The following is a 12,782-nucleotide window of genomic DNA, read 5'->3' as shown; positions in this document are numbered from 1 at the left end:
AAGAAAGGATCAAAATGGTAATAATCAAGATTTGCTATTATGTAAGAGATTTTAAGGAATGATAACAATAAAAAGGACTTTTTTCTTTGTACCTTGATATTTTAGGGGAAAACATTAATGCATAGTCATTAAAAAAAATACAGAAGACTACAAAATGAAAACCAAAAATTCCTCTCCTTACTCATACATAATATTTTAGGAAAAATATGGTAGTATCTGAAGTTTCACTTAAGTCAAAGTTTGACATTAAAACAATGAATGTGTCACATTTTGATGCCTTTTTACATCTGTCAGCACCATCGTAAATAGAACGGATGGTTGAAGACTCCTCCTTTTGATATACAAAATGAACCTAGAACCATGGCATTTCTTTATATCAGATCAAACCAGAGAAAAATTCAAACTCCTCCATATGTTTGTTGTATGTATACCTAATTTGTTGTACCTAATGTGCTCCAATTCTGGGAGGCACATTCTGTTACACATTCTGTGTGTGTGTGTGTGTGTGTGTGTGTGTGTATGTTAGTGGGGCTCAAGCCCAGGGGCACTTTACCACTGAGCTACATTCCTAGCCTTTTTTATTTTTTTGTTTTGATACAGTCTCACTACGTTGCCCCACATGGCCTCAAACTTACGATCCTCGTGTCTCAGCCTCCCAATAACTGGGATGACAGATGCCAACAGGAAGAATTCTGTACTCTTGGAAAAGGACTAATCAGAGAGGAATCTACTGACAACTTTCATTAGATAAGGTAATTTAAAAATTATTTTTAAAGGGAAGGAGCAGAGGAATGGCCAAAGCTAGCAACATAAATCACACAACTTCTGAGACAATTTCTGAATTGAAAATAGCATCAGAATTGCTCTTACTTTTGTATACTAATTGTCAGCTCTTTTGGCCTTTCAGTCCCTATCTTTCAAGTCAAAGTCTTCATTAAAATGCTTTTCAGGCTTACTGGCCATGAGGTTGTTTGCAATGGCATACTCTGATGAGGTCCTGCTGAGGCAGAACTCAGGAGTCAGAAGTGCCAAATGATAGAGGTGCCAAATGATATGGCACTGGATCTCTGAGGTGGGTATAGGATATATTAATCAACTATGCACTGGGAGATTCTAGTCACTGACTTTTTTTTTCCTAACACCATGAATTTATTTTGTATGATCCTCTCAGTGAGTTAACATGTTTTCAAAACTAAAGGAGAGAGCTCAGAGACTTTCCATCCTTACCTGATGGCATCTGGCCAAAGCAAGGAAGGGTAGTTGAAAGTGTTGGGTGGTGACAGTGTGACAAAGGAGTTGAGGAGGAGGGAAAAAGCAGCACCCTCAATAAAGGTGGGGGAGAGGAGAGATAGAGAAAGCCATGAATTACTCATTAGAAGCCAATTTCTGAGGAGGCAGAGGGTTACAATGTGCTTTGGCCAAGGATGAGAGTAAAGGAGAGTGGGGCAGGATGATGGCTTGGATGGAACATCATTTAAGACTTAAAAAAGAAATCCGGGTGCAGGCAAAGCACTCTCCACTGTCAGTAGTCCCCAGGTTTGTGATTTGAAAACTTAATTGTAGCAAGCCTCCCAGGAGAGGGCTGTCCCCAGAAGGGTGGAGCCCCCAGACCAAGTAATCAGCAGCAAGGTGATTATGACTTCACTGTTGAGTTAAATGTGCCCCACCTGTCATGATGGGAATCAATTTAAATAGATTTTCTTAATTCCAGAAGTTCAACTATATGAATAGTTGAACAAAACAATTTGTTATAACACAACTTATATATTTCAAATGGACAAACAATTAGTGTCATTTACAGTATCTTAAGATAAATAGACTTTGAATGGGAGCTTCCTTTCCAGTATTTTGAAGTCTATAAGATGTATCTAGAAAAGTTACTACATTGGAAAATGACTGCTTAAATCAAATGGGGTGGGACTTGTGATTTAGGATTAATTTTTCTTTTTGATTAATTGCTGTAACCACTGTCCTAGTGGCTGAGAGAGTTGCATATTTTCTTTAGACATCATTAAGCACTGCAACTCTTGCAAAACAAATTTGATGCCATTTGAATTCTGCCATTTTGCTAGCACTGATGTGGCTCTTGGGTCCACCACTCCATTAGAACTATTAACTCCATTCATATTAATTTTTGTTACAAATCTTACAAAGGAGAGTGCTTCTGGGTATTTAGGTCCACATTTTATTTTAAGTCTGCATATTCAGTTTTCATAAATTGTTCTTGGAGTCCCAATTATCATCCCTGTCCATCTTGTACCATGTCTTCATCATCTAGACCCCAGTTAACTGTGCCATCTCCTACTCCTTTTTGGCCTTCTTTGAGTTCTTCCAGCAGTTGGAAATTGCAAGGGACTTTTACTCCTGAGTTTGGGGTGGCTGCTATCTTGTGTCCTAGTCACTGACTTTTTAAAATTAAATTACTACATGGCATAAGCAAGTCTTAAAAGATATTACCCAACTATACAGCAAATCTAATGGGTTTTTGTGGAGGCAGGCCCCAAATGGCTATAGTTAGGCTCCTTCTCTGGGGCTTCTGGAAGGATGTGTTATGTTTTTAGTGTATAATCAATGCCATGAATTCGTGGTGTTTTGGTCAGTGTGTAGTCAAGGTCAGAAACACTTTGTTCAGCACATTTACTCAAGGTCATAAACAGTTGCTTGCGAGCATATGCCCACTTATGTAACCTGTGCTTTCTTTGTTTGGCCTGGATATAAAAAAAGACCTATGGAAATGGATTGGGAAAGGTGGGGTGTTGGGGATAGTTGACTAGGGGTTTTTGCCACCTCCTAATAAAGGATGACCAATATTCCCACCATGCTTTCTAGCTTTCAACCATCAAATCCCTGAGCCTCATCCTCTGTGTGACAGTTTCCCTATATAAAAATGTTTCTCTGTTCTCTTTTGCAGTTTTATCTCCAGATAACAGAAAAGGAAGAGAAAAAAAGTATTTGAAAGTATGTGAGATGTGAAAGACTATCATTGTCTAACTTTGATACTGGAAAAGAAATTTCATTTTTTTGAACTTCAGTGACATCCTTTGTACCAACTGCATGTAGTTATTATGGATACCAAGTAAGAAAATGTTTTTTAAGGTGCTCTGTTACAGTATATGAAGTCATGAGTCCTTTTTAAGTACTGTGTTCATAGAGAGGGCTCTAGTTCATAGTGGATGCGAGAGAGAAAATACCTGTTTTCTATATCTTACCCCTGCAGGGAAAAAAAAAAATCTTTATTTTCATAGACTCACTCATGTAATTATCCAAAAGAATACTTCAAATTCCAAATTAGGAGTTCTCTATAAATTTTTTCAAATAGAATGGCCTAACCAGGATCCAGTAAGTGCCATCACAAGCCCACATAAGTTGATTCTTTTCATTTAACTGTGCTGAAAGCATGTGCCTTCAGTTTACACCTAGAGCACCAAACTGGTGTTCCACAGTTTTCAGCAGAGATTCCAGTTTGTTACAGAGGTGGTGGTAGGCATTTAATGTCGAATAATTTATCTTGTAGCTATTAAAAAAGTTTCTCCTCATATTTTAAAGTTTCTCATCCACTTTATTTAGGAAATCCATTTATAGTCAGGCTGATAAAATCAGCAATAAAAGTTAATTTATCCTTTACAGTATACTTTTTATTATGATCTCTAAACTAGAGGAACAACCGTAAGAATTCAGGCAGAATAGTGGGAAAAGTCTAGATTAGAAGTGAGCCATAGCTAGATTCTAATTCCACCTTGAATACTTTGGTCAGTGTGTAGTCAAGGTCAGAAACACTGTTCAGCACATGTACTCAAGGTCATAAATAGTTGCTTTCGAGCATATGTACTACTATGTCAAACTGGAATGATGTTAACAGTCCTAGTGATGATGGTGGTTAACAATAAGTGCATGCTTACCACATACTGTAGGAACCATACTAAAGGTTTGCATTTGGAAACTCATCTTTTCAATAATTCTAAAAAAGGTCCAGTATCACCTGTATTTCACTACTGAGGAAACTGAGGCACAGAGTGTAGGTGATTTTATAATGCCGCTGAGCTGACAGAATCACAATAGGGCGACTATATTTTTGCAGTGTTTTGACTCAGCCCAAGTTCCATCCTGATCTTTCATCTCAATAGAAATCATTCATTCCATTGATAATATTCTCCAGTATATTTATATACATTTTCTGGTCAAATCCAATTATTGTTCATCATAACACGTAAATAAATCCTCATGGATGACTTTTAATTACAACAGAGGCCAACTATGGGAAACACTCCAAGAATGAGTCAGTCTATGGAAATATTTATTTAAAAAAGTTAGGATTAATATTAACGTATCCTTTTATTTAAAGTAATTAGATTTTTTGATTTGCTTCCTAAAAGCCAGTTGGAGAACCGTTTAAAACAGAAAAATTGGAGCTGTTCCATGTCCTACTTGTTTTCTAGCTTATCTCTGTGCTAGCCTTTTCTCAGCTACATCACAGAGCACTCCTTAGAATCCTCTCCTGGGTTATGACTATACTATTTCTCACTAAGTAAATCATGGGTTTATGTGATCTTGATTAACAGCAGATGATAATGATTCGAATAGTTTCCTTGCTTTTTCTCTTTAAATCTGTTAAGTTCTTTTTATGGCACTAAACTTTTTGTCCAGAGAATGTGGGCTGGAGATGTGGCTCAGTGGTAGAGCACTCGCCTAACATATGCAGTGCCCTTGCATCTGAGCCCCAGAACTGGCGGGGGGTGGGGGGAGTGAAGAGAAAGTTTTGATATTTACTTAAAGCTTCTCTACATGCACAGCACTTGCAGTAATTTTCAGTCTATGGTGAAAAAATAAAAACATCTTGAAGGCCTTATTTCCATCACTATTCCCAAGTCCTATTCCCAACTCCCACAGACCTAACAGACCTACTTCCCTTTTTTGGCTCCCTTCATTTGTAGAAAAGTTCCCATGCCTCTTTCTACATGGGACACTGTCTCAGTGCTCTTTGCTGATTCCAGCTCAGGATGGCTTCTCTCAATTCTTCTGCCAAAGTACTTGAAATCCCAATATCTAAAAACAAGAAAGTATTAGTGTCCTCACTGCTCTCACAGATTAGGCCCTGATATAGCACCAAGGAACCCCGGAGTTCTGGGCACAACTGTCTGCCAACCAATGCCTTAGTTCGATGTTGGTCATTTTTGTGAAAACCAAATTCTGTTGCCTTTTTCTCTGACTCCTCATGCTGGCTTGACAAAGACTAAAGCACTTGACATCTGTGGCCTCCTGTCCTACAATTTGCCCTCCTCTTTTTTTTTGTTTTTCTTCTTTTAACATGGCAGATACCCACATCTCATTTTCATCTGAGTCTTTCTATCCACATGGCCTTTCTACCTGCCTTTCCCTTGCAAATGTCTGTTTTTCCTCTGAAACCCACCTCCAACATACCTCTTCTGGGAGTCCTGTGAGTCCTTCCTGTACTGCCCCTAATAACAAGTAGTTGCTTTTTTTTTTTAGCTTCCAGAGCATTCTACCCTTTGTCTGTCTTATGCTGAGACTAATGAGGACCATACCACTTGACTTACCTTCTAAAGCTCAACATAATCTTCCGTTTTGGCTTCTATTTAGTTGCAAATGTTAACTGGAGACCAGCTTGAAAACTCATCATAAATGTCGATTTTAGCCTCATAATGTATCCATTATCTTTATAATAGGCTGTGTTGCCATCACTGTAGTAGTTGCTGCTGGTCAACTGTAATTACTTATCAATGAGGAACTAGGAATGAGAAAAGATTAGTTGGTTAGCTAGCTCTGTAAGGATGATGTGCTCACATCATTGGGTTTTATATACCTTATTTGTTTACAGTTTGGGGTTCAAACACAGGGCTTTTTACAGGCTAGGCAAGCAGTCTGTCACTTAGCTACACCACCAGTTTCTGTAACTTAACCATTCAGATTCATTTCTCAATTAAAATATTGCTACTGTTCAATTATACATTATATTTTATGGTTTTTTGAGATTAGTTTAGGAAATAAGGTAAAAGTAACTACTGAATGCACAAAATTATATATGAATTAGAATTTTACAGTTTTCTCAAAGTTTAAATTTTCTGAATTATTACTTTATTTTTCATTCTAAATTGGTTCCTCTGGTGCTAGTTAATTATGCAGGATTGAACCATGTGTGGGAGCCTTCTGAACCTAACAACTAGGGGACCCCTAGGCCTGCTTTTTACATTTCATTGTGAGCACTGCTTGCCCAAGTCCTTTGGTTATGGGAACAAAGGGATAAAGATGGCAGCTGTCCCCAGGAGCCATTGTTCTCCTCCTGTCAGCAAAGCCTCTTCAGAATTGGGCAACATGTTCTCACTAGAGTAAGGCCAAAGACCTTAGTAAGCATTAAAATTTTTGTTCAGTAAGACCTTAGTATTCCTAGAAGTATTTATTGACTGATGATGAAAATCACTGACAAAATAATATCAGATATATAAGAATTAGAATAGTGGATGTATGGGATATGAGAGAATATAACTGGGACCTTTCTTGGAGATTGTATAGACCACTCTGACACACTGTACAATGGAGAAAACTGTGTTCCAGAGAGGGGTAGTGGCTTGCCTGGGGTTGAACATGGTGTCTGTGACAAAGCTGCAGCTATTAGTTTCAGTCGTTTGAAATCATGATACCCTCAAAAATAGCAGTTTCTTACCTACTAGTTTCATTTAATAGAAACCCATTCTTCTGATATTACTTTATCCTCAGATCTTGTGCAGTTAGTGTCTAAGGAGAGTAGCAGCCTGCACTTGGTACTTTCCTTGATACCACTGGGACAGGCCAATTCCAATGGTTGGTTGACCTTTAAGTCTGACAGCAGGTGGCATTCTCAAGTTCTTGTATACTTACTATGCCACTAAAATTGCACCTTTTAATTTTTTTATTTTTGCTTATGGTCAGAGATTTGATGAAATGTGGAGAGGGATATTAGTCACAATTCCAAATCTTACCCACAGGTTAATGATAGATAAAAGAATATGAGAGATACCAGAAAAAATAGAAAAGTTTGGGTAGCATTCATTCACTCATTCATTCAACATACTTAGGGCAAAGTTGGTCTCCAGTTTTCTTGTGTGCCTGACATGTCTATATTAAGATTATTTTCAGAGGAATTGGAAGTTAATGATTTCTGTCATCTTTTCTTGAGTGCTAACCTTTTTCCTTTCTTGCTTGGGTTATTCTAGTTTACTAAATGCTGATTAATCAGTAAGTGAGAAGAACCTCCCTTAGGCCCAGCTTCATGGCAGTCAGGTAAGAAGTATCATGGTGTAAGTAGATTTGATTCCTGCTACCAGGAAGAGATTCTGATCTATTTAGGATTTAGAACTAGCACATGAAACAACTTCTAGGGGAAAAAAAAAAAAAAAGAACAGAACAACTAACAATGTAATAATTGTTTTGTAGTAATTGCAGAAGAAGTTAGAATTCGGCAGATCAGTGAAGCCTAAAACAACCATCACAGGAGTGCAGATCCATGCTTAGGATTGTAACTGTGTCTTAAGGTTTAACTTAATGACCATGTTTATTTCTTTACATGGTTTTCACATAACCAAAATAGTTTTACCCCACAAATAAAACAGGCAGGAAAGAAAGTAGATGCCACTAACCCACAGAACTTTCACAGACTGGCACAGATCCATATAATTTTTATGGTTCTGAGTTATACTCATCTCCCCACAGGGTTATAAATATGATTTAAGAAATCCTATAAAAACTTTACAATTTTTGTCTGAGTGTGGGGTGCACACCTGTAATCCCAGCTACCTGGGAAGTTAAGGCAGGTGAATTGCAAGTTCGAGGCCAGCCTTGACAATTTAGTAAGACTGGTCTCAAAATAAAATTTCAAAAAGGACTCAAATGATAGAGCATTTATCTGCCATGTGTGAGGCTCTGGATTCAATCCCCAGTATCGGGGGGGGCAGTGGAGGAGTTTTACAATTTTTTATCATATATAAATATATGAGACAGGGCTTGGGTTCAATTCCCAGTACTGAAAGGGTTAAAAAAAAGTCTAGCAGCTTTTTCCTCTACCATTATACTTCTTTTAGGCAAACTGGATGATCTATCGAATTCTCAGCTCTGGGTGTAAGTAGACAAGTGGTGGTACCATGGTGAAGGGGGAAGCATGCAGGGTCCAAGTCAGGTGGGACTTAATTCATAGTAGAAAAAAAAATGTAGCAGTAGGTTGACATAAGAATCTGAAAATCTGAGCATGGGTTTTGCCTTTGCCAGCTGTGAATTGTGTGACTTTGGGCAAGTTCCTTGTTCTCTGTAGCATTGAATATCCTTTTCTATGAAATAGTGTTCATGCCTCCATTGGATGGTATGGTAAGAATAAATAAGATGTGAGGTGGGATGTAAAGGACCTCGCAGGGCCTGACACTGGAAAATGAGCATCAGCTGTTAGCTCCTGCCTTCCCATCAGTTATAGAGAGGGTTAAGACATGATCCCTGCCCTAGGGAGCAGCTGTATGCATGCTGTACATGGTGAGATGAACTATGGCAAAGGAGGAAATTATTAAATATCCATTTAATTTTATAGTCTGCCTCTGATAAAGTAAAAAATGGTCATGATAAATGTATTTTTTGAGATCTTTTATCATTTTTAGAAAGAGTCAGCTAACTCATGACAACAAAATTATGTGAAGTTGATTAAGAATGTTCACCAAACACTTGAGACACCTAGTTCCCTTTGAACCAGCTGTGGAAGGTTTAACAAACTGATGAATGGGTTATTATCCCATTTTTTTCGGGGTAGATGATGATAGTAAGCATCTATATGAAATGTATTTGGGTGAGTTTGTACTATTTGTGTATTTCAGCTCTTGAAACTCCAAAAGAATCTAAGAACACCTTTCCTATCCAAGTAGATTATGATGCCTATGATGTTCAAGTAAGTGTTCAGGCTGTCCAGCTCATCCTGGGATCAGCCCCTTGCCACCTGCTTGTTTTCACCTGATTTACTTGGGGGTGCATATAAGAATTGTTTACAAAATCTGAGGTCCAATAAGGATCTTTATGAGCTGAACCTTAAAAATGTTTTAAATTAAGATTAGCCAAATGGAAGCCATGCCATGTAGAAAATTAAGAATCATGTTTTCATGGGTTTTGCCCCAGACATTTTGTTTGCCATAAAGTAGTATCTTAAAATAGAGAGAGGGTTCTTAGGCTTTTTCTAAGAGAAGCAGTTTACAAATTTCATAATTTTCTCTAACTGGGATGACACTAATATAGATCCTCAGACCCAAAATTTCTTTTCAGTTTGTTATTGCAGAAGCTCATGATCTTTCTTTTATTTAATTTCTGCTTATTAAATTTGTTCTGTGATGTTCTGGTCATGCAGTAATTTCTACTGTGATAGAGTTAGATATATCAACATGTTCATTCTACCCCAAATTATAGATAATTTTCTTCAAATACTTGGTAATCTGGGCTTTTGTGCTTAGTTCTTTATATTTTTAAAATTAATGTGTATAATAGAAATTTAGCTTTTTTTTTTTTTTTTTTTGGTGTGTGTTTTTGTTCCACAGTTCACCAAATAATGAGTCCATTTTCCAGGTTTCTTTCCTCCTGTTTGGGGGGTTTTGCTTTTTTAATTTTTGTTTGTTTGGTTGGTTGGTTTGGTAGGACTGAGGAATCAAACCCAGGGCTTCATGCGTGCTAGGCAAGTGATTCACCCCTGAGTTATATCCACAACAATTTTTTATTATTTTTTGAGACAGTGACTTACCAAGTTGCCCAAGGAGGGCAACTTACAGGTCTCAGTCTTAATTTTTACTTTTCAATATAGGGATCTTGCTATGTTCCCCGGGCCTATCTCAAGCCCTAGACTCAAGTCATCTTCCTGCCTCAGCCTCCTCCTTATTGTGGTCTACAGATGTGCCTCACCATGTCCAGTTACCCACACTGCATCTTAATTGGTTCTCTATCGCTTGTACTTGGCTACACATATGCTGGTGCTCAAATATTTACTTTTGAAACAGCAAATATGTAAGTGAGCACTTGGAATGTACTTTTAGGCTTTGTTAAAGCTCTGAATTAACAGAAAATCCTTCTTGGAAGAAACAGTTCTGATTCCAGAAGGGCAGCCCTGTTGGTAGAGTAGCTCTTTGATTCTGAGGGTTCACCTCCTCATTGTACTTCTCTTTTGCTCTTTCCTCTGACTGCTTCTTGAGATTTTCTACCCTAGGGAAATGTATGTTTTAATAAAAATACATTATTATTAAAACTTTAATTAAGGAAATGTTTAAACATGTCAATTAGAGAGAGGATTTCCCTGAACATCTATTAACATGTTGCCAGACTTGTTTCATCAAATTTCCCACATTCTAAATTTTGACTGGAGTATTTTAAAATAAAGTCCACGCATCCTGTTTTTCTCCAGTCCGAACAGACTTTATTGTATGTTTCTAATAAATGAGAATTTTTAGAAAACACGTGACCACAGAACCATTACAACTGTGAACAATACTAATTTCTTCATGTACTTTAATGTTGACATTCAAATTTCCCAAGTGTGTTTTTGTGCTGGGCACAGTGGCACACACCTGTAATCCCAGTGGCTCCGGAGGCTGAAGCAGGAGAATCGCAAGTTCAAAGCCAGCCTCAGCAACAGTGAGGCACTAAGCAACTCAGTGAGACCCTGTCTCTAAATAAAATACAAAAATGGGTTGGGGATGTGGCTCAGTGGTTAACAGCCCTTGAGTTCAGTCTCTGGTTCCAAAAAAAAAAAAAAGAAAAGAAAGTGTTTTTGTAGTTTATTTGTTTGAATTGGGATATAAACAAGATCCATATAATAACCATACCCATATTATGTTTGGATACAGTGTATTTTTTTATGACAAGAGAATATTTTGTTTCATTTAGCTGATTTTTTAAATAATATTTAACTTCTCTATTCTCTGAATTTCTGTAAAGTCTGTAGATACTTGATTAGATTTAAGTTTTATTTGGGGTACAAGAAGGCATCTGAAGTGGCACTGTGTACTTTTTCTTGTATCACATGGCATCTTTTCTTGTTGCCACTCCATTTCTAGTGATATGAAAATTATCATTGGGGACAGACTGAAGTAATCACTTCTTTACAGTTGTGATCCAAGAACTTTGGCTATTTGAGGACTGGCAGCCACATGTCCCCTTTCTTATTTCATATCTCTAGTTTCTCAAGACAAACACTTTATAACCCTGCAGCAGCATGCTGAAAATGTTACCTGGCTGCCAGACCCTCTAAAGTTTCTTCAGAATATTAACAAAGTAATGTTTCCATTGCTTTGCTAAACCAAGAAGCCATTTTTTTTTTTTTTTTTTTTTTTGTAGGAACCTAGAGTTTGAGCTTCCTGGGCTGTTTGGGGTAGAGTTCCAATTCTCTGTTGTTTCCTGGACTATACCTTGAGCTAGTTTCTCTATTAGTGACCTGAAGTATGGAGCATTAATTACAGATTCAGATGGTAGCAGCAGCATCATCTGCCCAGGATAATGTGGTGGCCTCAGGTAGTCTTGGTAAACCAGATCATTCTCTAGATGTGTATTTGAGAATTTTAGTCTAGTCTCAGGAAAAGAAGAGAAAAGAGTGACCTTTCAAAGAATCATTATTTGAGGATGGTTGTGGAAAATCCTCAGATGCCACCATCATGGAGCCCTCTCAGCTAAGCCTTTGCTGCTCCCTGGATCTCTGTTTCTGCCTTCTATCTCTTGGGCTCCTGAGTTGTAGATCTGCCTAACACCTCTGCTCTCAGATGCTTCATCCTCCTGTCAGCTGGCCAGGCTGATGAGATGAGCTGGATTTAAAGGAACTAGCTGCAGCAATAGCTAAGAAAACGGTGAAGAAACCACGCAACACATGAACATGAGTTTTAAGGGTGGGACTGCTTTGCAGCCCCAAGGGTCAGCTCCATGCTGGGCAGTACTGGAAAAAGCAAGAGAGTGAGCACACCCATAATCCTTCTATTTGTTGGGGAAAAGATATTCAATAGAATATTCCACCCAAATAAGGCAAGGGGTAATATTACGAGAAACAGGGGATTAGCACAATCCCATTGGATGACGCCCAAGCCCAGAGCTAAGGCACTTCCTTGCTGAGCAAAGGTAAGGCCCACTTGCTTTGCACAGTGTGCGATGCCAGTTCAATACCCTCATTATTCAAGGATCAAGGGGTGTGCAGGGTGGCCCCCAATATCATCCTTACTATGTTACCAACAGAACTCACATCTAGCCATCCTCCAATCTATCCTTCCTCCTCTGTGATGTTGCCTCCTCACCTCCATTCTCACTGCTTTTGTTCAGATCCTTCAGTTTCTGGCCCAGATTATTGCAGTAGTCTTCTAAGTGAATCTTCCTGCTAAGTTCTTGTCCCTTCTGATTCATCTTCTATACTGTTACCAATAAGGTATTTCTAAATGCAGATTTGATTAGCTTCTCTTTCCTACTCAGTGTTGTTTTATTGTTGTTATTTCTTAGTTTGTTTTGTTGGTGCTGAGGATTGGACCCAGGCCCTCGTGCTAGTCAAGTTCTCTACCACCAAGCTATATCTCTACCACTTCCATGATTCTTCATGGCTTATATTGCTAGACGTCACCTTGCTTTTTGCCTATATTTGTATCTTCACTAACTCCATTTCCATATAGCATTGAATGTGGAACAAGTGCAGGCCCTAAAATCTTAGGACAGGAGGCCCAACTCTACCTCTAATGAGCAGTGACTCTCAAGTTAGTTACTTAACCTCTGTATTTTCAGTTTCTTCAGTATGAGGAAGAGACTCA

The 12,782-nt window shown here is 38.2% G+C and overlaps 1 pseudogene; it reads right to left on the bottom strand.

The window, feature by feature from the left end:
- Positions 1–1,934: 1,934 nt before the first annotated feature.
- Positions 1,935–12,387, bottom strand: LOC143398158 (ubiquitin-conjugating enzyme E2 variant 1-like; annotated as a pseudogene).
- Between the last annotated feature and the right edge of the window lie 395 nt (positions 12,388–12,782).

The sequence above is a fragment of the Callospermophilus lateralis genome, chromosome 1 (genome assembly GCF_048772815.1).
Source record: "Callospermophilus lateralis isolate mCalLat2 chromosome 1, mCalLat2.hap1, whole genome shotgun sequence".
In the NCBI taxonomy this organism is placed as follows: domain Eukaryota; kingdom Metazoa; phylum Chordata; class Mammalia; order Rodentia; family Sciuridae; genus Callospermophilus; species Callospermophilus lateralis.
This window is presented reverse-complemented; position numbering and strand designations above follow the sequence as displayed.